Below are 24999 nucleotides of genomic sequence, written 5' to 3'. Positions count from 1 at the left end.
CACTAAACTCAACATCACTCCACTCTACACCACTCTAAGCTATTCTGCACCAATGCACTCAATGCCACTGCGCTCTACACCACTCTATTCTATGCCACAGCATTCTACACTGCTCGGCTCTACTCTACAGCCCTGCATTCTACACTGCACCACTCCACTCTACGCCAATGCATGCTACACCACTACGCTCAGTGCCACTCAACTCCACTCTATGCCATTTAACTCTATGCCACTGCAATCTATTCTGCACCACTCTACTCCACATCACTGCACTGTACATGAATGCAATTAGCCCCACTTTACTCAAAACCATTGCACCCTTCACCAGTCTACTCTCCACCACTGTACTTTAGGCCATTTAAGATAGAACGCAGGGTGACTCGCTGGAAGCTTTCAAAGCCAAACTCAGGCGAGTCGATGAAGTGGTCCCTCAAGGGTCATGCTTGAGTCCTACTTTATTTAACATTTATTTGGCGCCACTAGCTTTAGTCATCAAACCATTCGGGTTTGATATCCTGTCATATATGCGGACGATACTCAGCTGGTCTTGTCCTTTGATGAAGATTTTGACACAGTGTGGTATCGTTTCTTGGCTGGTATGAAAGTGATTGTCAAGTGGATGTTGTATAACTTCCTCCAGTTGAACCCAGGGAAAGCAGAGATTATTCTGTTTGGGAAAGCCAAAACCCTGTGGACTCCAGATTAGTGGCCACCAGAGTTAGGTAAGCCCCCCAAGTCCTATCTACAATGAGTACTTTCGTTCACCTGCTGTGTGTACTAAAGAGGGCATTATCATTTCTTCCTCTATCTGCCAGGAAGACCTTGGTAGAGGCTCTTGTTGTGAGCCGGTTGGATTACGACAAGGTACTACTGGTTTCTGCCAATGAGCTCCTATTGTTGAAATTGCAGGTTGTGCATAACACAGCAGAACGGTTGATTTGTAATCGACCGCTTAGAATGGCCTCCGCTACCCTTTCTGCAGGTAAAGAATAGGATAATATTCAAAATGTGCTGCTCAACCTAACATGCCCCGCTGGGCAAGGGTCCTGAGTATCTCTGTCAGAGTCTTAAACGATATCACCCTGCTAGGAGTTTGTGTTCCAGTGAGAAGGAGTTACTGTCAGTCCCTCGTATTCGACGATCTAGATGTGGTTGAATATATTTCTCCTACTTGGCCCTCACCCTATGGAACAAATTGCCATTTTCTGCCATTTTCTGTTCGAAATTGTACTGACTATAGCAAATTTAGGAAAGCACTAAAAACGGCACTGTTTAAGATTTGGTTTTAGCCTTTTGTAATGACTGTGCGCCAAGATACTCCAGATGGGGTGAATCATGCACGTTATCAAATCAATTCATTCACTTCACTCTAGGCCACTCTACTCCACTCTACGAAACTACGCTCTACGACACTACACTCTATGGTGCTCTTGTCCATTAAACTCTACTCCAGTATACTATACAACACTTTATATCATTCTGTACCACTCTATGACACTATTCCACTCTACAATGCTCTATGCAACTCCCTCTATGCCACTCCATGCCAGTTTACTCCACTCTATTCTGTGACAAACTACCTCACTGCATGCTACTCCACTCTACCCACTTGACGCTACAACACTCTCCTCCACTTTGCTATTACACTCTCTTACACTACTCCACTCTAAATCAATCTACTCGACTCCATGCCACTTTACTCTACAACTCTCTTCGCCACGCTCTAAGCCACTCTACTCTGTTCTACATCACTTCACGACACTCTATGCCACTTCACTCTATGACACTCAACTCTATCCCACTCTATGCCCTTCCACTCTACGATATTATATTACCTCCATGACACTCCACAACACTCTACATCGCTCCACTATATGACACTCTTTGACACTTCACTTGGCTCCACTCAATGTATTCTACGGCACTCCACACTACTCCACAACTCTTTACACGACTCCATAACACTCCACTCTACTTCCCTTTTTGACACTCCACGCCACTCTCCTTTACCCCCCTAAATTTTAACCGTGCTGAACAGCAGCCACGCTGGTGTACAACATGGCTAAAACATTTTGGCAAAGCCAATAGCTCTTTAATCGGGAAGACCTATTGGCTTTGCCAATGCTTGTTGGTTTTTGTCCGCAGCATCACACTAATCGAGTGTATGCACTGGGACCTACGCCTATTCTTTGACATTAGTGAGATCCTGGACCTGCCCTGTGACTTGAAGGATTGAAGGAGTGTACCAAGTGTGCTCTCATTAACTGCCAGTGGACTACAGTACCTTTCATGGGTTTAGCATGTAGGGTGGTAGTGACAGCGTACTGTGTTTTGAGAATCTATAGTTGCAACTAGATCTTTTTACCTTTATGAATGGACCATGGCCTACTGGCCCAGTCATGTAAAATTCTGCTTCTGTGCACGGACCTAGACCCTAGCACTAACAATGTAGTGCAGCCACTGTCTTTACAAATGAGCTAGAGTAATGGTTTACAGCCCCGCACCTGTTCCTGTGCACAGGATGGAGGCTGTTTTCCCAGACAATGAAAGTGTATGGATGACATTCCGGAAGTTGGAGGGAGGATACCTAGACACTGAAGTGGCAACAGAGAAGACAAGGCTCCTTGGTAAATTCAATTAGGCCTTTTGCTCAGAGGAGCAGTTGATTAAACTTCCTGTAGTACTGCCACTTGGTAGATGGTGGAAGTGAATTGTGGGTCTGCAGTCTCTGAAGCTTCAGGGAAAGGAATCTATTTAGATGAGCCCAGCTTTTTGTCTATATTCTGAACATTGCTGTCTGTGGCTGTTGATAGCCATGTGCAGAAAGCTCTCACCTTTTGTGCCTCTTTGGGTGGGTGTTGGAGACTACCCTGTTGTGAAGAACCAATCTATAAAAAGACTGTGTCTGAAAAGACATCTAAAATGGACACTTTTAAAGGAGAACCAGACAAAACGAATTTGGAAAGTGTAGGGAGTGATGGAAATGTAATAAAAAAGTACACACTACAATATAAAAAGGCTAACGTAAATGCGTAAGTCTTGTAGCTGGCATTTTACATTTCAGGAACTCGAAAGGGTCACTAACATCTCTGTTCTGAAGGCCCGGGTCCAAGTGGATTGGCAGTACAGCACCAAAATTACACCAAAATCAAGTGATACTTAGTGCAGAGGATCCTGTACATTGTGAAAGACATATCACACTTAACTTCAGGTAAAAACTCAAAATATATATATCTTTACAGGATCTACCAGAAACACAAATGTGTGCTCTTTCTCCCCCTGTATCCTGTGATTCAGCTGGATGCCTTTTGGCATGATGTTAACCGCTTAACATGGATGGCGCATAGGTTGGTGTCCTCAAACAGACCAGCCCATTAGGCTTTACTGGCTTCCTGCTTGGCAGGTTAGTCTTCAAGTCCTGTAAAATCTCCTCCTAGTCGCTAGAAGGGGAGTTCTAGTAGGGGGTGTTCTGTGGACTTCTGGTAACTACAAAACTTAGAGTGGGACAGTGCCAGGCCGGAAACTATACCCCCCTACATAGAGCACTCTACCTTGCTTCTTTTGTTGCCATCTGTTTCTGGGAGACCTTCCCACCAGTGGATTTATGAGCTGTCTGCTATGTTCTGGCAATGGCTTCTGTTCAGTGACCAGTCGCTGCTTGAGCTGCGTGTACTTGACTAATCGCCATTAGCCTTCTAAACACTAGGTCCTCCTTCCAATCAGAGAGGGGAGAGGGGGGAGGGGTTGGCCTAACGGCTAAGGCGCTCGACCTCGGACCTGGGGAACTCGGTTCGAGTCTCGGTAACGACGCCAAAAACCCCCTGTGATTCTGGGCAAATCACTTAATCTCCCCGTGCCTAAAAAAATGAAAGTGTGTCCTCATGTAACGTAACTGGTGCTATGTAAAGCGCTCTGATAACTGATTCGGTTCGGTTCAAGTTCGCGCTATATAAAACTCTAAAAAAAAAAAAATCAAAGGGCATTCAGGTTACCTCTTCTTTCACAGTGTAACAACTGGCACCACACTCCACTAGGTCTGCACGGACAGTCGATCCACATCTCTTGCCAGCTTTGACTGTATAAAAGTGAGAGCCACTGACCAACTTGTTGTTCAAGTTCCAAGTTCTCTTTAACTAAGAAAGGGAGCACTCAGAAGACTGCCGTGCTACCAGAGCTGGAGCCTGCCTGACAGCCAACTTCCAAGAAGTGAGGGACGCCACACCAAAACTTGCCTGCATGGAAGAAGCTGCTCCTCTGGATTGAAGCACCTAGAAGCCAACCTACCTGCTGAGAGGGAAGGAGCCTAACAGCTGCTCCTCTGGATTGAAGCACCTAGAAGCCAACCTACCTGCTGAGAGGGAAGGAGCCTAACAACCATGAGGTAGATGTCTGTGACTGTCCAAGGAGAGCGAGAAGCAGCTTCATCCCCAATGGTCTACGGTTCCATCAGAACAGGAAAAGTGATCTGCCTGGCCTGAGGAGAGTGGATACAGTCTCTCTGCATCAACTGTTCAGCTCAGAACCACAACAAGAATCTGGTCTCATGCAGACTGTGCAACTGCATTGAAGAACAGTGATCGATCTGACTGCGCCCCTGCACGAACAATTGGGCCTAGCAGACTGTGCCACTGAATCAAAGAATCGTGCCCAAACGGACCCGGCCATTGCACCCAAGACCTGTGCCCAAGTGGATTGTGCCCCTGCATTGAGAAACTGTGCCCAAAGCAGAATGCACCTCATCAGAGACTGCACTTGAGGTGGGCCAAGCTGCTCTGATCTCTGACCCCTGTGGCCCAGTCCCAGTATACCTCACCTAGGCCCAGGGGCGGGTTCATCGACAGTCGAAGGACTGCATCACCCCCAGGTCTTTGCACATCTGCAAGGACTCTGGGGGTTGCAGCCTCTGCTGCTACCTGCTACGACCTCTGCTGGGTTGTGGGAGCACACTCCAGGGGGTGCATCTGCTCCTGCAATAGACAGTGACATGGATGCATGTTGGAGGTCCCTACTGGCCCCCCAAGGAGCACTGAAACAACTCCATTGTGCTAAGGACTGGAACGAAGAGACTTTTAAGAATGCCTAAACTAATCAAAGGAGTACTCTGCACCTGAGCCTCGATTCCTGCCCCAGAGACTTGAACCCAGAAAATGGGGACCTACCTAATTACACAAAAGTGTGACACCTGGGAAAGAGGATGAGTGGGAGAGAGGGACCAGGACCCAAGGTGAAGTTGCCCAAGCGCCAGTAAATTAATTGAATCTGCAGCCTGTTCTTTGAAGCATTCAGCTTTCCATAAGTATTAAAGCACTTTACCAAACTAGAGCACAAGGAAGGACACTCATTTATTGTGCTGCGAGGTGATTGTTGAGTTCCGACTTGAGGAGCTTGAGACTGCTCTCAATTACTACCAATAAGTGCTTAGTGCTGAAGGGGTTGTTCTTGGGCCAATATTGCAAGGCCATAACAAGACTACCCCAGGACATCAGAGGCAAACAACCTCAGTCCCAACAGCTGGGGCCTACGTGTGCCTGCTTGTCACATGGACCCTTACATGGAGTCTGAACCACAGTAGTTGTAATGAGCCCCAGGGCGCACTGCCTTCGTTTGGTTGTATGCAATATGTCACTCTTCACTAACATTGACAGCACAATATGGACTTCCAACGTATAAAGAAGGTAAGATTACTTTGGCGAGTATAGGGGAAAAATCCCATAAACTGAGGACTCCAAATGCTAATAGTTTTTGGCTGACAGGTGACTTAAATTGCTGAAGAGATGAAGCATCATTATTTTACCACTTAAACAATGATAAATGCTTGCAGGGCAGACTGGGGAACTAAAAGCAGCCCTTCCAAAAAATGCTCAAACCATACAGCTCATCTTTTCTTCTTGTGTAATCTCACTCAGTGGTGGACACTATTTACTGGGAGTGGTGGGGCAGGGGTTTTTGTAAATGAAAAGATTTTTTTTTTAAATAGCACTTACCTTCATGCCGGCCACTCGGCCGGCGGCTGCCTCTCAATCTGCTCGCCGCCGCCTCTTGTTCCTCGGCTACTGACTCCCCTAGGCAATAACATCGCTGCAGTGCAGCGTTGTGATTGGTCTGAGCGCCTTGGTTCGGTGCACAGACGGGAAATGGGGGCCTGGGCATGTTCTGCACCCAGACTGTAATGCAACATGGGTGCAGAACATGCAAAGTGTGCATGAATGTTTGGGCGGCCCAAGAGGGCTGAACAAATAGTTGTGCACACTTTAGAGTGGAACAGCCACTCCTCCTCCTGGCCCCTGCTCTGGCAGTCCAGCCCTGCCCTGCACCGAGGGCCCAGGAAGAACAAACATAAATGATAATAATGCTGGTTATTTTAATTTTAGTTTTCATTTCTACTGCTCACAGAGTAGTGGGGCGATGCTCCTCCGCCTTAGCAGAAGAGCCGCCACTGGCGCACTCTTTCCATCCATCCATTCTGTCTGGTTCTGCTCCTCTTTCCCTTTTCCCTCCCTGATCGCTTTCTCTCTAGCGTTTCCCTTCCTCTCTTTCTCGCTCTTGAAGCCTTACAGTATTGACCTTAGGTGAAAGGGAAAGCAACCGAGGAAACAAGAACAGTCCTGGGCATTCACACCGGCCTCCAAGGGCTCCAGTCGACAGGGGAAATGCCCAGTAAAATGAAAGGCCTGTCCGGCCTTGATGGTTGTTTGTCACTGGAACATTAAAGGAATGTGCTGCTTTTGCCTAGCAATGTGGCAGCCTTTGATGCCTTCTCCAAAGTAATTACAGAGCCCAAGATATCACACCACAAAAGCATAACAGAGCAAAATACCAACCAAACAAAAACATAATAAAACAAGGAAACAATCAAAATAGAATGTAGCACAACAATCAGTGCACAAAACAATAATGTTTCACAAAAGCACACGAAATCCGACAAACAAATATGAAAAAATATTCTTGTCACATATTACTACCTCCAGAAATCGTCATCTTTAATACCATGATAAAAGATGCTTGCAACAAACACTGCCTTACTTCTCTCCTAGTGTAACAGCAACAAATGATGGACAGAATGCTGAATGATTCAAATTTTCTCCCCCAGTCAAAATATCTAGGTGAAATCTAACGTTCATTTGCCCGCTACGCCACCACAGTTTGGACCCGGTCATACACAAATCAGTCTTGACCCTGTGCCTTATGGGAACAGTCGAGACCGAACTGCCAAGTCAGGTCCTCCCTGGACCGGAAACAAGCATCCTGGGACCTGATTCAGGGTATGTCACCATTCATCAGCCATGCTAGCTTGAATCCAGTGGCACAGTGAGCAAGGGACCCACGTCTTGGTATACACATCCCTCTTGGGCGAAAAGGGTAACTGCAACAAATGATGGACGGAATACTGAATGATTCATCATTCTCCCCCAGTCAAGAGATCTGGTTTAAATCCATTGTTCTTTTGCCTACTACGCTACCCCAGATTGAACCCAGCCAGATGCAAATCAGTCTTGACCCTGTGCCTCATGGGAACAGTCCAGACCGAACTGCCAAGCCAGGTCCCTTCTGGACCGGAAACAAGCATTCTGGGAAAGGTTTCAGCGTATGTCACCGTTCATCAGCCAGGCTAGCTTGAATCCAGTGGCACAGTGAGCAAGGGACCCACGTCTGGGCATACCCATCCCACTTAGGGCGAGAAGTGTAACTTCAACAAATGATGGACGGAATGCTGAATGATTCAAACAGTCTCCCCCAGTAAAGAGATCTGGGTTAAGTCCATCATTCTTTTGCCCACTATGCCATCCCAGTTTGGACCCACCCTTATGCAAATCCCTGGGCCTCATGAGAACAGTCCAGACCAAACTGCCAAGCCAGGTCCTCCCTGGACCGGAACCAAGCATCCTGGGACCGGTTTCAGGGTATGTCACCCTTTGGCACAGTGAGCAAGGGAGCCACGTCTGGGCATACCCATTTCACTAAGGGTGAAAAGTGCAACTGCCACAAATGATGGAAGGAATACTGAATGATTCAAACATACTCCCCAGTCAAGAGATCTGGGTTAAATACATTGTGTTTTTTCCCACTACACCACCCCAGTTTGGACCCAGCCATATGCAAATCAGTCTTGACCCTGTGCCTCATGGGAACAGTCCAGGCCGAACTGCCAAGTCAGGTCCTCCCTGGACCGGAAGCAAGCCGACTGGGACTGGTATCAGGGTATGTCACCCTTCATGAGTCATGCTAGTTTTAATCCAGTGGCACAGTGAGCAAGGGACCCACGTCTGGGCATACTCATCCCACTTAGGTCATGTAGTGTAACTGCAACAAATGATGGACGGAATGCTGAATGATTCAAACATTCTCCCCCAGTAAAGAGATCTGATTAAAATCCATCATTCTTTTGTCCACTGTGCCATCCCAGTTTGGACCCACCCATATGCAAATCAATCTTGACCCTGTGCCTCATGGGAACAGTCCAAACCAAATTGCTAAGCCAGGTCCTCCCTGGACCGGAACCAAGCATCCTGAGACCTGTTTCAGGGTATGTCACCCTTCATCAGCCATGCTAGCTTGAATCCAGTGTCACAGTGAGCAAGGGACCCACGTCTGGCATACCCATCCCACTTAGGGTGAAAAGTGTAACTGCCACAAATGATGGACTGAATACTGAATGATTCAAACATTCTCCTCAGTCAAGAGATCTGGTTTAAATCCATTGTTTTTTTTTCCCACTACGCCACCCCAGTTTGGACCCAGCCATATGCAAATCAGCCTTGACCCTGTGCCTCATGGGAACAGTCCAGACCGAACTGCCAAGTCAGGTCCTCCCTAGACCGGAAACAAGCCTCCTGGGACTGGTATCAGGGTATGTCACCCTTCATGAGTCATGCTAGCTTGAATCCAGTGGCACAGTGAGCAAGGGACCCACGTCTGGGCATACCCATCCCACTTAGGGCGAAAAGGGTAACTGCAACAAATGATGGATGGAATGCTGAATGATTCATCATTCTCCCCCAGTCAAGAGATCTGGTTTAAATCCATTGTTCTTTTGCCCACTACGCTACCCCAGTTTGAACCCAGCCATATGCAAATCAGTCTTGACCCTGCGCCTCATAAGAACAGTCCAGACCGAGCTGCCAAGCCAGGTCCTCCCTGGATCGGAAACAAGCCTCCTGGGACTGGTATCAGGGTATGTCACCCTTCATGAGTCATGCTAGCTTGAATCCAGTGGCACAGTGAGCAAGGGACCCACGTCTGGGCATACCCATCCCACTTAGGGCGAAAAGGGTAACTGCAACAAATGATGGACGGAATGCTGACTGATTCAAACATTCTCCCCCAGTAAAGAGATCTGGTTAAAATCCATCATTCTTTTGCCCACTATGCCATCCCAGTTTGGACCAACCCATATGCAAATCAGTCTTGACCCTCTGCCTCATGGGTACAGTCCAAATCAAATTGCCAAACCAGGTCCTCCCTGGACCGGAACCACGCATCCTGGGACCGGTTTCAGGGTATGTCACCCTTCATCAGCCATGCTAGCTTGAATCCAGTGTCACAGTGAGCAAGGAACCCACGTCTGGGCATACCCATCCCACTTAGGGTGAAAAGAGTAACAGCCACAAATGATGGACGGAATACTGAATGATTCAAACATTCTTCCCAGTCAAGAGATCTGGGTTAAATCCATTGGTTTTTTTCCCACTACGCCACCCGAGTTTGGACCCAGCCATATGCAAATCAAACTTGACTCTGTGCCTCATGGGAACAGTCCAGACCGAACTGCCAAGTCAGGTCCTCCCTGGACTGGAAACAAGCCTGCTGGGACTGGTATGAGGGTATGTCACCCATCATGAGTCATGCTAGCTTGAATCCAGTGGCACAGTGAGGAAGGGACCCACGTCTGGGCATACCCATCCCACTTAGGGCGAAAAGGGTAACTGCAACAAATGATGGATTGAATGCTGAATAACTCATCATTCTCCCCCAGTCAAAAGATCTGGTTTAAATCCATTGCTCTTTTGCCCACTACTCTACCCCAGTTTGGACCCAGCCATATGCAAATCAGTCTTGACCCTGTGCCTCATGGAAACAGTCCAGACCGAACTGCCAAGCCAGGTCCTCCATGGATCAGAAATAAGCATCCTGGGACCGGTTTCAGGGTATGTCACCATTTATCAGCCAGGCTAGCTTGAATCCAGTTGCACAGTGAGCAAGGGACCCACGTCTGGGCATACCCATCCCACTTAGGGCAAAAAGTGTAACTGCAACAAATGATGGACAGAATGCTGAATGATTCAAACATTCTCCCCCAGTCAAGGGATCTGGGTTAAATCCATTGTTCTTTCGCCGACTTCACCACCCCAGTTTGGACCAATCTGTATGCAAATCAGTCTTGACCCTTTGCCTCATCCCTGGACTGAAGACAAGCATCCTGGGACTGGTTTTAGGGTATGTCACCCTTTATCAGCCAGGCTTGCTTGAATCAGTGGCACAGTGAGCAAGAGACCCAAGTCTGGGCACACCCATCCCACTTAGGGCTAAAAGTGTAACTGCAGTATGCAAATCAGTCTTGACCCTGGGCCTCATGGGAACAGTCCAGACCAAACTGCCAAGCCAGGTCCTCCCTGGGCCGGAAACAATCATCCTGGGACCAGTTTCAGGGTAGGTCACCCTTCATCAGCCAGGCTAGCTTGAATCCAGTGGCACAGTGAGCAAGGGAACCACGTCTGGGCATACCCATCCCACTTAGATGGAAAAGTGTAACTGCAACAAACGATGGAAGGAATACTGAATGATTCAAACATACTCCCCAGTCAAGAGATCTGGGTTAAATCCCTTGTGTTTTTTTCCCACTGCTAACCCGTTATCCAGAGTATTTTGCACGATGTTATGTGTTCAATAAGAATTACTCGGTTATTCTGTGCACAAAAGACTAAAATTCCCGCTCGTGAAGGAGGGGTTAACCCTAAAGTTAGAAGACTGTAAATTTACAAGAGCTTGCATTGTCATCGCAATAGCTCTCTAAACCACATTAGAATGTATTTCCTGATCCAAGCAACAATAACGTTTTAAACCATGCGGCAACACACCGTACAGCCTTACATTGTGGTTTCTGGGCTATTTATTTAATTAAAATAACTTTTTTTCGGATAGTTTCAGAGCATTTCACCGAAACTGAACTATCCCCTTGAGTTATTGGTGAAGCACATTTTCTTTACATATCTGCTTTCACGCGCTAATCTTCTGAGGACATGAGGCCCTTAAGATTACAAGCAGCCTTTAACAAACCGCAAAGCTGATAGCGTGCTGACAACCGACCTGGAGAAATTCCCGTCTTGCGTTAGTTAAAACAAACACGTTGAACTGTGCTGGCCGGCGGTCTATGAATTCCAGATGGGCAAGAGTGAGAATTCCCAGCTGTCACTTGAGAGAGCTTTTTCAAACCGCGTGTTTCCTGATTTTGGAGGGTGGGGGGTGGAGTTGGGATTCTGAGAGAATTTGGGAAATAAAATTAAGCCTAGCGCAAGTGCTGGATGACGATTTACTCCTTCACAGGTAGAACTTCCGCCATGGAAATCTCTCAACAGAGGGTTGGACGAACAACAAATTAACTGGGAGAGTCGAGCCAGAGTCGAGTCAAGGGCCTAGCTAGCTCGGAGCTTAGGTCCCGTGCACGAGCGGAGCCCAGAAAATATATGCTATGTTATGTTAGTCGTACATCAAACATCACGTAAAATATGACAATGTCTCTTCACAATTCAAAAAAGTGTATTTCTTTAAGGTGGAAGTTGTGAGAAAAATAGGATATGTCATAGCACTGCACTGAAAAGCACGTATTAAAAGTGATCTTTTTGAATAACTGGTAGTCTGAAATCACGTATTTGAAAGTGCTTTCATACACAATGGTAAAGAAAAAAAAAGAATTCTGGAGAAATCAAATAATTGCCTAAGATCACACAATTTAAGCAGGGAAGGCGTGATTTATCCAGGTTTTATGATTTCACTTTATACTAATCAGCCAGTAAATGGGTTTCATTTTTCTTTCCTTATGTTAAGGCTTTGTTTTCACCTCTTAGTGCAGTTTTTTTAAAATATAATGTTTGCATGAGCACCACTTACATTGCACAATGTCAAATCTATTGATTATAGGCATGGGGAGATTAAGGGACCTGCCCAGAATCATAGGATGTTGAACCGACAACAGACTTGAACCTGGCTTCCTAGTCAGCAGCTCTGGCCAACGCCACATCTTGGGTAGGGGGAGGAAGGCAATCAGAACACTTATGAAAGGTTGGCTCATTCAGGGCTCAGCATTTCAGCAGAACCTTGAGCTAAGCCTGAGCTAGGCTTTAGGCTCAAGCCTGGGTTGAGCTTTCAGTGGCTTGCCCACCTCTATCCATATGTGATACCTTTGCGAAGGCATGTCCTGCTAGTAGAAGCTGCTCCACATTTAAGCGCTGTCAACTTTCCAAAACTGTGCCTGCCATACTCATTTTTGATAACATCTTAAGTTCTATCCTAAATGTCATCATCAATTTGAATTTGAAGAGTGTGCTATGTCAGTGGGACATAGTGATTAACCGCCTGATTCATCAAGCTTAATTGCGCTCGCAAAGGGCCAGATTCTGAGAATCTGGCCCTTTGCGAGCGCTATTTTTGCATTTGGGATTCATCATCCCAAATGTAAAAATCGGTAATAGCGATTTCGCTATTTTGCGAGGAATTACATTTAAGGAACCTCTATTTGAGATTCCTTAAATGCAATTCATCATCCATTTAAAAATTGCGAATTCGCAATTTCGGCCCGCTATTTACCCCGAGGTCAAACCTCGTGGTAAATAGCGAAAACTTAGAAAAATGCTTTTAAAAGCATTTTTCTAAGTTGCATGTTGCACACACACATGTCCTTTGGACATGTGTGTGCGCAACACCTGTTTCAATTTGCATTTAAGGGGTGCTACAGGGTGTCCTTTGGACACCCCTGGCACCCTTTAAATCGCTATCTTATTTGCGATTAGCAAATTACTAATCGCAAATAAGGAATACTCCCCATTCATTCCTATGGGCCTTTTGGCCCATAGGAATGAATGGGGAGTTATTCCTTATTTGCGATTAGCAATTTGCTAATCGCAAATAAGGAATGTTTAGGAATCGCATTTCTTTATGCAATTTCTACATGAATCACGTTTTGCAAGTCCTTAATAGCGATTAGTTATGAATCGCTATTAGGGGCTCGCAAAACGGGAGAATGATGAATCAGGCTGTAAACGTCTTAGAGCCTGATTCACAGAGGTAACATAGCCTTAGAGTAAGTCTACACTTTTGAGTAAGTTTACTAACTTTCGGTATACACAAACTGCACTTTTGTAGCAATTTACACTTTTGTATTATGTCCAGCACTACACATGTCCAACCACTAATACTGTAACACCCTCCCATAGAAAATAATGGAGGTAGGGACTTATCACATAAGTGTGATTACTACAAAAGCGCAGTTTGCGAATATCAGTTTGTAGTACGTTTTTTTTTTTTGCAGAGTTTTATATAGCGCGAACTAGACCCGAACCGAATCAGGTATCAGAGCGCTTTTACATATTTTCCAGTTACGTTACATTTTACTTTTCCAGTTACTTTCATTTTTTAGGCACAGGGAGATTAAGTGATTTGCCCAGAATCACAGGAGGTTTTGGCGTCGTTACCGAGACTCGAACCCAGATCCCCAGGTCCGAGGTCGAGCGCCCTAGCCGTTAGGCCAACTCCTCTCCCTTTCTAGTAGTACTGCAGTACTACAAAACATACTACATAGTGCAGTTTGTCAATCAGGCCGAAAGAAACAAACAGAAGCTACATTTGAACCAATGCAAAAAAGTGGAAGGAGGTGTGGCCCCAGGCAGAGCTCCTGCCCTTTCAATTGGGTACAAGGCTCTAGTCCCATTTTTGTCTCAATATCCTGTGATTCCAACAAATCACTTAGGGCCAGATGTAGGTAAATGTAATTTACCGATTCTTAAATACCGAATTTTACCGAATCGGTATTCAAGAATCGGTAAATGATATGTAGTGAAAAAATCGGTATTTTTTACCGATTCGGTAAAAATCGGTATCGGATTTTCGGAATTTACCGATTCGGTATTTACCGAATCGGTAAGTCCCATTCATCCCTATGGGCCAAAAGGCCCATAGGAATGCATTGGAAATACCGATTCGGTAAATACCGAATCGGTAAATACCGAATCGGTAAATCCCAAATCGGAAAGCAAGCAAAAGTGAAACTAATGAAAACAGCCAATCAGGTGCTACCACCCTCCCCCTCCCTACCAGGAAGTGGCTACCCAGGCAGCTGCAACTCATTAGAAGGTTCTGGAGAGGCAGTCAGAGCTGAGCAGAGACACAGAGCAGCAGGGAGAGTTTTTTGTGTGTTTTCCACAAGAAAAATGGCAAGCAGCAGTGAGAGCCAGAAGACAGAGAGGAAAAGAAAAATTAAGTTCAGCAGCATGGAGCTGCAGGTACTGGTGGAGGAGGTTGTGAGAGTCCACAAACAACTATTTGGCAGGCACTCCCTCACTGTACCTGAGTCTGCAAAACGTAAGATGTGGCTTGCAATTGGAGAAAAGGTCAATGCAGTTGGAGTCACAAGCAGGAACATTGAGGACCTGAAGAAACACTTTTATGATATCAGGAGCCTCACAAAAAAGAAGATGGCAGAAATCCATAAGCAGGCTGGTGTCACCGGTGGAGGCAGGAACCCAGCGCCCCCCCTGACTGACCTTGAGGAGTTGGTGGCCTCTACCATCGAGCCAGACAGTGTTGTGGGACTTGGAGATGTGGACAGCTCAGCCAGAGCAGCAAGAAAAGGTAAGACGCATGCGCAGCATGAAACCCCATAGCAACCTGCTTCCCTTTAGCCTCTGTGTACAGGCCAACCCCAGTCCAGTACTGCTAGCACTATACAGGAGCAATGCATTATGGGAAATATAGTCAGCTAATGTAAGACCATGTGTAACTGCACAGACATCAGCAAGGCACTGAAAGTAATGCAGAAAAATAAAAGTAAAATGTGTAAAGCATTTATTGTAGTGACTGTGACACAGTAGCACTCAGTTGACATACGCTTATTTATACCTAGGGGCAACATCAGGCAGTCGAGCCACAGCAACAGAAGGGACTGCACCAGTGAGGGAGGAGAGTGAGGGGGCAGGGCCAAGCCATGTAGAAGCCTCGAAGGAGGAAGAAAACACGACTGCCATCATCCAGGAAGATGAGACAGTACAGACCCCGTGTTTCCGCACTCCCCATACCTTTCACAATACCCTCCATTGGTTTTCTCACCAGACACCTCCCCATCACTGTCCCTGTCAGGACCTGCAACCTCCCCAGCCAGAAGGAGAGTCGTGGTCCCTCTGCCAGTAATGGAGGCAGCAGAGGGTGAGGCTCAAGCCACTGCACTTGTGACTCCTGCTGCACTGCAGTCCACCAATGAGTCATTCACCTCACGCAGACGCCAACGCAGACCCAGCAGTGGAGGTGGACCTGGAGATGGCACTGTGTTCCGTGGGCTGGAGGGGAGCATGGTGTGCATACAACGGATGCAGGGAAAATCCATACAGACCTGCCACCGCCAATTTCGGGTCCTAAATGAACAAATAGGAGACATGGGGAAGGGGATCAGAGACATCGTAGAAACTAATAGGGAGGTAGCAAAAACAAATGCTGACCTTGCAGCAGGAATGCAGCAAATGAGCACTTCCATTACCCAGCTCTGCTCAAAACTGGACAGCCTGGAACACACAAGGCGCAGAGACGCCGGTGTCCACAATAGGGCCATGAATTGTCTGGCCACTGCCACATCCTAGCTATGCCGTAGAGGCATTAATATGCAGGAGAGCCTCCCACAGAACACGGCCGAGGTCACCAGGGGCATGGCCAGGATCACTAGTGCCCTAGAGGCTATGATCATATCACACACTGCACTGAATCCTGCCCTGGATGTGGCAGAGGGAGACGACAGCAGTAGCCGCAGCAGCTTGGCAAGCGCTGTAGTTGAGCCATGTAGGAGCAGCAGGCACCCATCTGAGGCTGCATGCCATGCGGAAAGCAGTGACCAACATCCCAGTGGCTCTGGGAAGCGCGGGTGCAAGTGACATTGCCGGTGTGGGTGAAGTAACCCGGGACATGCAGTCCCCACGTTTATTATGTTTAATTTGTTGCACTTCAGTGCATGAACGTTGTGGCAACATTAAATTACGTTCTTCTCATTCACAACCTGTCTGTGTCTCATTACTTACTCAGAAATAGTTGCGTGTAATCTCCTCACGTCTGTATCTGCCATCACTTGGTGTTGTCACTCCAGCAGGTTGTGTTTCAGGCACAGCAATGTCGTCGTCATGATCCTCGTAGTCAGACAACTCCACCTCAGTACCCTTCTTAACAGCAAGGTTGTGCAACATGGCACAGGCAGCAAATATCTTACAGCAGGTGATGGGGGTATACTGCCTTGCACCTCCACTCTTGTGCAAGCATCTGAATCTGCTTTTCCAGATACCAAAGGTCCGTTCAACAACATTCCGTGTGCTTTTGTGGGCCCGGTTATATCTCTTTTGGCTGGGGGTTGAGGGGTTGAGGTAGGGGGTTAGTATAAATGAGCGGAGGGCATATGCACTGTCTCCTAAAATGAAAAGGGAATACATTACTCACATGCATACATGTACTTCTTTCTGCTATAGGTATTATGGGGGTCAGACACTGTGTCTTACCTAGGAGGTATCCTTCACCAAATTCCCCTGCAGTCAGCCGTGCATAGATGCCGCTGTTTTGAAAAATATAGGAGTCGTGGGTACTCCCAGGGAATTTTGCCACAATGTCAGTGATGGCGTACTTTGCATTGCAAATCACCTGCACATTGATGGTGTGGGTTGACTTCCTATTCCTGTAGATATATTATATGGCAGCAGGGGGAATGTGTGTGCCATCTATGCAGCCAATGATATTGGGAAATCGAGCCATCTGGTAAAAGTCAGATTTTGTTTGCACCAGTTCAGCATGGGTAGCAGGAAAAGATATGTAATGTTCCATCCTGTGTAACATGGCGTCAAGGAATTTGTGGAAAAACCTTGACAGGCTGCTCTGTGTCACCCCACCTACCGCAGCAACCACGCTCTGGTAGGTCCCAGACGCGAGCAGGTGGAGGCTGCACAGCACCTGCACATGTGGTGGAATTGCATGTGCCCTTGGGATAGTGTGCTGCAACAGTGGTTGGAGGTCCCTGATGAGCTCCAAGATGGTGTCTGAGGCCAACCTGTACCTCTGCAGTATCTCTGCCTCTGTGAGCATGAACAAGGTGACCCTCTGCCTGTAGACCTGCTCCTCTCTCTGTCATTCCCTCTCTCCTTCCTCCTGTAGCCGTAGCCGTCTTGCAATGACATAAAATGCTGCCTTGTGCAAACAGAAGTGCATTTTGGGTCCAATTTTATAGGTTGCACCTGGTTACCACCTGATTCCAATCCATGGTAAATACCGACTCCTAAATACCGAATTTCAAGCAAATTCGATATTTCAGAGCTTCCCTACATCTCAATATCCATTTTTACCACTTCTTATTTACCGATTCGGTATTTTTACCGAATCGGTAACTTTACCGAATCGGTAAATTTACCGATTCGGTATTATTACCGAATCGGTAAAGTTACCGATTCGGTAAATTTACCGAATCGGACAATTTCGGTCTCCTACATCCCGAAAGCTCAATACCGGTCGGTAACGGCCGAAAATACCAATTTTGGGCCGTTACCGACCGGTAAATGGCTTCCTACATCTGGCACTTAATGTCACCATAACTAGAAAACATGCATAATATAATCAGGTTCTCAGTAAGGCACTCTAATGCACTTGGACCAAGTTGACACTATATAAAACTGCAAAAATAAATAAAACTTACAATAAAATTGGTAAGTGCCACCAGTCGCATTTCTATCCCAGAATCAAGCAATACATAGATGCTGTGTTATATTGTACTCAGTTTTGCTTGGTATTTGGACAAAATAATGAGTTGTAAATATCGGGAGGCAGAAATATAAAACAATATATATTGTGATACAAAAATATTGTGATGCAAAAATACTGTTGCCAAGAATATTGTTTTTTCGAGTATGTAATATTGTTGTTAAAAATATCGTTGGGCATGACCTGGAGCCAACGGATGTCCATAAAGCACCGGTGGCTGTGTTACTTGAGTATGAAATCTCTTAAACAACAAGAGACAAGAGGTGTTTATGAAAAGCAGGAACAAATTGCTTAATTACGATTGAAAGGAAATGGCGAAAAAATTATTCTACGGAACTTAAGGAAACCTATAAATTGGAATTAAAATCCTATCAGAAATTAATAAGAGAGAAAAAAAGTATTTTTTATCAGAGCAGAATTGAAGAAACCACCAACCCAACAAAAGAACTATTCCGGATTTATAAGGAACTGACAGACACTTCTAGATTAGATACTCAGGACACTTACTCAAACGAGTTATGCGAGCAAATAGCGGATTTCTTTGTCAATAAAGTAGAGAAAATTCACGCAACCTTCCCCACTCCCCCTACTTCGGGAAAGGCAGCACTCCCCTTCAAAAAACCTTCCTTACCCAATGTAATACTCCTGACAAAGCTTACCTGTCTGGCATAATTAACAGTATCCACTCTGGCTCCCCTAACGATGTGTGTCCTCTAGAAAAAAGTAAGGACATCATGGATCATTTACTTATGGATCAAATAAGTCAGATGATAACCCTCTCTTTTAAAGAATGCTTTGTCCCGGAAGCTTGGAAAACTGCTCAAGTTATTCCTCTAAAAAAAACCCCAATATTCCGGTTACTCAATTTCAAAATCTCAGGCCAATTTCTCTCTTGCCACAATGTGCCAAGATAATTGAAAATGTAGTAAATAAACAACTGATGGCTTTTTTAGAATCAGAAAACACACTCCACCCTACTCAATCCGGATTTAGAGCCAACTATTCCACGGAATCAGCTGTTTTGTATTCCACGGAATATATCCGTAGGATGGTGGACGAGGGGGAGACAGCAGCGTTGGTCATGTTAGACTTAAGCGCAGCTTTTGATACTGTGCTTCATGCCACGCTGCTGTCCCGACTCTCAGACATCGGAGTAAAAGAACATGCTTTGGCGTGGATTAAATCTTTTCTTACGAAAAGATCTTTTCAGATACACTGCCCACCCTTTAAATCATCTTCTCGTATCGCGAGCCATGGGGTTCCACAGGGCTCCAGTTTGAGCCCCACCCTGTTCAATATCTATATGGAGCCCTTGGCTCGGGTCGTAGAGAACTTTGGGGTGGGCATTGTCAGTTACGCCGATGACACCCAGCTTATGTTTAAGCTTACCCCTGACACCGAGAAATACGCCTCCAATTTTTCGAATTGTATGGCGGCTGTCGCCATGTGGATGGATAACAACTGCCTCCGGCTGAATGGAGATAAAACAGAGGTGTTGGTAGTAGGAAATAAAGCCTCTCTATGGTCGCAGACGTGGTGGCCCACTACTTTGGGCGACTGCCCTCACCCTGTCGAAAAAGTGAAAAACCTTGGAATTATGATCGACTCTGATCTGTCAGGAAAATCTCATGTCCACAAAATAATAGGCAAATGCATCGGCACGTTAAAAATTAAAAAAAAAATCATTGATCTCATTCCCACTGAAGCCAGAAAAACCATCGTACATGCGCTAATTACACCCCATTTGGACTATGGGAACGTTCTCCTATTAGGACTGAACCAAAAACATCTTCACCAGCTTCAATGCTTACAAAATTCGGCCGCGCGCATGGTACTGGGCTTATCCAAAAGAACATCCGCCAAGGCAGCTTTGTCCAAATTACACTGGCTCCCTGTTAGGGAAAGAATTAAATTCAAAGGCCTCTGCTATGCCCATAAGATAGCCCACAACAAAGGTCCCACTTATCTAAGAGATCTATTGACTATTCACCGCCCAATCAGAGACCTTAGGTCCTCAGGAATGTCACAATTCAAAATCCCCCGTGTCCATAAAGCGAAAATAGGTGGCCGCTCTTTTCGCTACCTTGGAGTAAAACATTGGAATGCTTTGCCTACCCATCTAAGAATGGAACCCTCAGAAACGCTTTTTAGAGCTAAACTTAAAACTTACCTGTTTCCTTAATAACTGTCTTTTCTGACCGTCCCTTATCTTTTCTCGGTGAGTCTTGTAGGCAATTAGCGCGGGGATACACAGTTGTGCAGCCAGGCGCTTTATAAATCTCTTATTATTATTATTATTATTAATTAAACGTGGCAGCCGAGAGAACAGTTGCAGGTACAGCGTCTGGGGACTGTGTTAATTTACATTCAGTTGGCATCCTGCATAAATGCAAATTTTCATCAGGTTGTAAAGTTCTCAGGCGAACCATATAAGGTGAAGAATGTTGGCTGCTGCCTTTGGAGTCATAAATTAATTGTCAAATCATGGTTACTACAGGTGGGCCTCAATCTTGCGTGGGCACAATGTGGCCAGTTTGTAACCTGTGCAGATATACTGAATGGGGAGCATGTGATCACTGCATGTGCTGTGTTCTGATTGGCTCTATGTTCCTAACTAATGTGACATCTGAAATGTATGGTGTTTTAGAGCACGCTTACCTCCTTTGCCCATATGTGCTTTATAGGTGCAATTCTCCCTTGACCATTGTAATGTCACTGCGCCTAATTGTGGGATTGATCTATGGTTTCCTGTTTGTGTGGTTATCTGCCAGCTAGGCACCATCCCACCTGTGACCTATAAATCAGTAATCCTTGCCCTGTGTCTCAGAGCTTGCTGAAATATGGATTTGCGAGTTGTGGTTGATGTGGAGTTCACAACGGGGAGATTTCGTTATTAGGGACGTTGTTAGACCTGTCAGCCTTAGGGTGGTCTTTCCCTGTGATTTTTTGCCCTTGCCTCATTTTTCCCAACTACTTTTTGCTGGCCCTTAGGTCTTCGGGCACCTTTTCATAGCTAATCTGTGTTAGGGTGCAGGTGCTCTCTACTTTCAACATGGCTGCCACTGGCCCCTGCTACTGCAGCGAGGTCTTTTTAGTGTAGCACCCTAGTTGCCAGGAGCAGGTGGGTCCCCATACAATGTTGCAACACCAGCCACCCAGCCCCTGTCCATAGTTAGAGTGGGGAAGCTCCTGGAACCTTCCAGAAGGAAGGCGGACCTGACTTTTCCCGCCTTAGAGAGTGGCCACCTGACCTGGGCATATATAAGCAAGGGAGGGAACTTTTTCTAGTCAGTTGGGGCATCACTGACCTGGGGAACCCACGCAGGAGTTTTAGGCGGGAGGGCCTAGTGAGGAACCTATGCTACTGGGAGTGACAGGATCTAGGTACTGCCTCTTAAGCTGGGTGAGGTGTCCAAAGCTAGCCCCCTGATCTGGCCCAGTGGTAGGGAACCCCACGGCCCATCTGCAGTGACTGAGGAGAAATTCTTCAAGCCCTCAACTCATCACCCCCCCCCCTTCAACTTTAAGAAACAAGCAACTAAAGACGCAGAACCATCCAAGCGCCAAGAAACCTGCTTCCTGGGACCAGGTACTGGACTGAGCTGCCCTGCGCATCCCCTGCCTACAGCCGGGCCTACCTGTCTCCCCCTGACTGAACTGTGTGACAGCGCTATAATTTGTCCCCATCCTGCCTGCAGTTCTGGCTGACTAACTTGCAGAGCGCTGTAGACTGCCCTCCTGCCCAGCGCTGTGTCAGAGGCTGCCTGCCCTGAGCTATCTGTGTTCCCGTGATTCCAGCGATGTGGTCCTGAGGCGCTTTTCACCTCAGAACTCCTTCTGCCACATTTGCCCCCCAAGCGCTCTCCTGAGCTGACTGATGTACCCCCCCACGAGTAGCGCTGCGGTGCCTGACACCGTCGCCACGAGGCGCTGTTAATATCCCCACTCACCACCGCAGCCCGGAGCTGTGTGAAGCCGTCTGAGGCGCCTGAGGAGGCCCCCATGTCACCGCGGCATCAGCGCCGCCCACGCGACGCCTCTGAGGCGCTGCCGGCCTGCCCTGGGGCTGCCCGCCTTCGCACTGTGTCCAGCGCCTTGTTTGACCCCCTCGGCGGCCCTCGATGCCAGGAGAGGGCCGCCGCATTGAATCCGCCAGGCCGCGGTAGGCCTGAAGCCAAGCTGTCCTGTCTCACGTGATCGGGGAGCTCCTCTGCCCCGCCCCCGGGTGCCGCGCTGCCATTGGTCGAGACGGGCGCGCCCTCGAGGTGGGCGACGTGAGTGGCTGGAGCGGCCCCGGAGCCTTGCCGGTAGGCCTGAGACGGCCCATAACGATCGCGGAGGGGGTCATGGAGCCAAAGGGCCCCCCTCCTCTCCGTATCCTGCACATTGGCCCCGGCCCCGGCGCTGGTGCCCAGATCCACAGCGACACCGCGCCGGGCCGAGGGAGGCCCTGGGAGGGACGAACACCCCTCCCCTCTGCCAGAGCCAGCGTCTCCGCAAGGGCCCCGGAGGGCCGAAGAAGAGAGGTAACCCCCAGGGGAGGAGGGCGGTAGGCCGAGTGAGGCCCGAGGTCGCCCCTCCCCCGGGGTTGACTGTGACTGGGTCCTGTTGCCCCACCCTTCTGAATGTGCCTCATTTTATCGTTTTGCCTGCATATTTACAAGCCTGAATTGCTCATCGTGCACCATATTTACAAGCCTGAAAGGTCCATAGTGTACCATATTTACAAGCCTGTTAATGAGAGGGAGAGTCACTTCACTGTACTGAATTTTCTTGCAGAGGTGGACTTCCATAACATTCTGTTGATCTGATCTGGGTCGCAGCCGACCTGTATTTACAAGAAGAAAGGCTTGTCATAGATGACTAAAGGCTGTGTTCTTTGAAGTTCTTAGTTAGACTGATAAGTACTTGCTGATATGTTTTATTCCTTTTCAGGAAAAGCGTCCATGAGAGGTTTGATGTATTACTTAATTGCATTACTATAATCGCTTCTTGTAGGATCCTCCAGGTTTATACATTTACCCCTTTGCCTGTCAAAGAGTCTGATGCGACAGGCGGGGTTAGTTAATGTTTCACTGTATGGATGAGCTGGTTGTTATTTTAATGAAATGTCTTACTGAAATGCTTATCTGAAATGTTTACCCCTTCACAGGAAGTGCAATCTGCACGTGATTCATGAAACGTCTTAATGAAATGTTTGTCTAAAATGCTAATGAATTGCCAATGCATCGCTCTAATTGAAAGCCTATATAAAAGATCTTGATTTTCCAAATACAACTACTGGTGTGGTCTCCATTATTGCGCCATTGTGTGTTTCATTGAATGTGTGTGTTAAGTAGCAGCTTTACACGCAAGTCCCTGGCTGCCTTCCTGCTCGAGCCATGCTACCCCCCAGAGAACTGGCGGTCCCAGCTCTTACAGACGTGATTTTGTTTTCATAAATTAATGTATCATTTTCCATATTAACAGCAGGGGCCTGCAATACCTATAATCCTGAACGTTGTGGGCTGCCAGGGGTCCCAGACCTTCCTGAGAGGTACTTGAGCCCAGGGGACTTTGGAAAGAGTGCCCTCCCCCAGCCCTGTGGCCCTCCCCGGAGCGAGAGATGCTGAGGCTGGATCGCCGCATGTTGAGCCAAGATGGCGGCGGGCGGCTGAGGAGTGCCACCTCTGGACGTCCACGGAGGCACCAGCACACTGCCAAGATCCGGAACTAAGGAGGCTCCCATGCAGCTGGGGCCAGACACTGATGGTTTTGGAGCGCTACTGCAGGTGTGTCCTCCAGACAGAGGGAGAGTGCAGTTAGGCGTGGTGTCGGTAACTCCAAAGTGGAGGAGAATGGCCTGAGGTCTGCGAGGCACCTCCACCCCATCTGGGAATGCAGAAGAGGAGATCGAAGTAAGCCTGCCTGGCCCCCATATAAAGCCCGGTTTCATCAAGGGCAGGAGGCAAAAAGTGGCGAGGAGAATGCCGCCAGAGAGTGAAAGCTGCTGAGAGAGGTGACCAGCTAGGGCCAATGCCCCGTGGGGTGAAGAAGGCGCAGTGCCTACGACGGTGGTCTGAGGTTGGCTCTGAGTTGTTGGAGGCAGCCTGGGCCCGGCGAAGCCCAACCCAGAGACGTCAGTTGGAGTTGCCCACTTGGGCGACCAGGAGCTTGTTTGCTCTGGAGTGCAGTGCTGATGGTGAGTGGAGGGGAGAGGGGCAGGTCAGGGTGCTTGTGTGGTGGTGGCTGGGACACCTCGCTGCACGCTGGTGTGTGCTCCCCTCTTATTTATTCACTGTGTGGTGTTGCTGGGGTGCTGGCTGAGGCCAATTTGGGAGGGATTCTGTGGGATCCTGGGTAGGAGGCTGTGGTGTGCCAGTTGTGGGGTGCCCCTGACCTGATCTACCCCACCCACAGAAAGGCAAGACAGACAGTGCGACGAAGAAGGCCCTGGAGTCCGGTGATGGAGTCTGACGGGCCTGGGATTCCCAACAGTAAAGAACTCCCCGATCACTGGTGAATTAAGAGTACAGAACCCAAATAATGGCTCGAACAAAAGGTGCAAAACAGAAGTGCAGGGAAAAGCCAGAGCACCTGTTGGGTAATACGGGGGGTCGTTCTTTGGATGCGGAAGGCCAGGGTCTTGATGCACACACAAGGAGGTGGAGCTGCTACAGGCCAATCATTGGAAGCGGGTGGAGAGATTGGGGCAGTGGAAAGCATCCTCACACAGAATAAGCCAAAAACTGGAAAAGGCTCAAGAACAACTTGAAAAACTGGAGATGGAAAATGCCACAATGCGGCGAAGCAGAATGTTCTGGAGGGATGCTCCAGCAACCACAACATACTGCTGGTGGGGGGGTCCCGAACAGGCGGAGGGCCCCTTGACTGAGTTGTACATTGAAGATTGATTGGGCTAATTGGTGTTGGAGGGGAGACCTTTAAAGCTGTTCACTGTGGAAAGGGCACACAGGGTGCCAGGAAGTTCCCCTCTGGTTCTTCCCCAGGGACCACTGTGGTGCAGCTCCTGAA

Source organism: Lissotriton helveticus, chromosome 2_1, assembly GCF_964261635.1.
Source record: "Lissotriton helveticus chromosome 2_1, aLisHel1.1, whole genome shotgun sequence".
Taxonomy (NCBI): domain Eukaryota; kingdom Metazoa; phylum Chordata; class Amphibia; order Caudata; family Salamandridae; genus Lissotriton; species Lissotriton helveticus.
The sequence above is the reverse complement of the archived record's forward strand: the minus strand, read 5'-3'. Positions refer to the sequence as shown.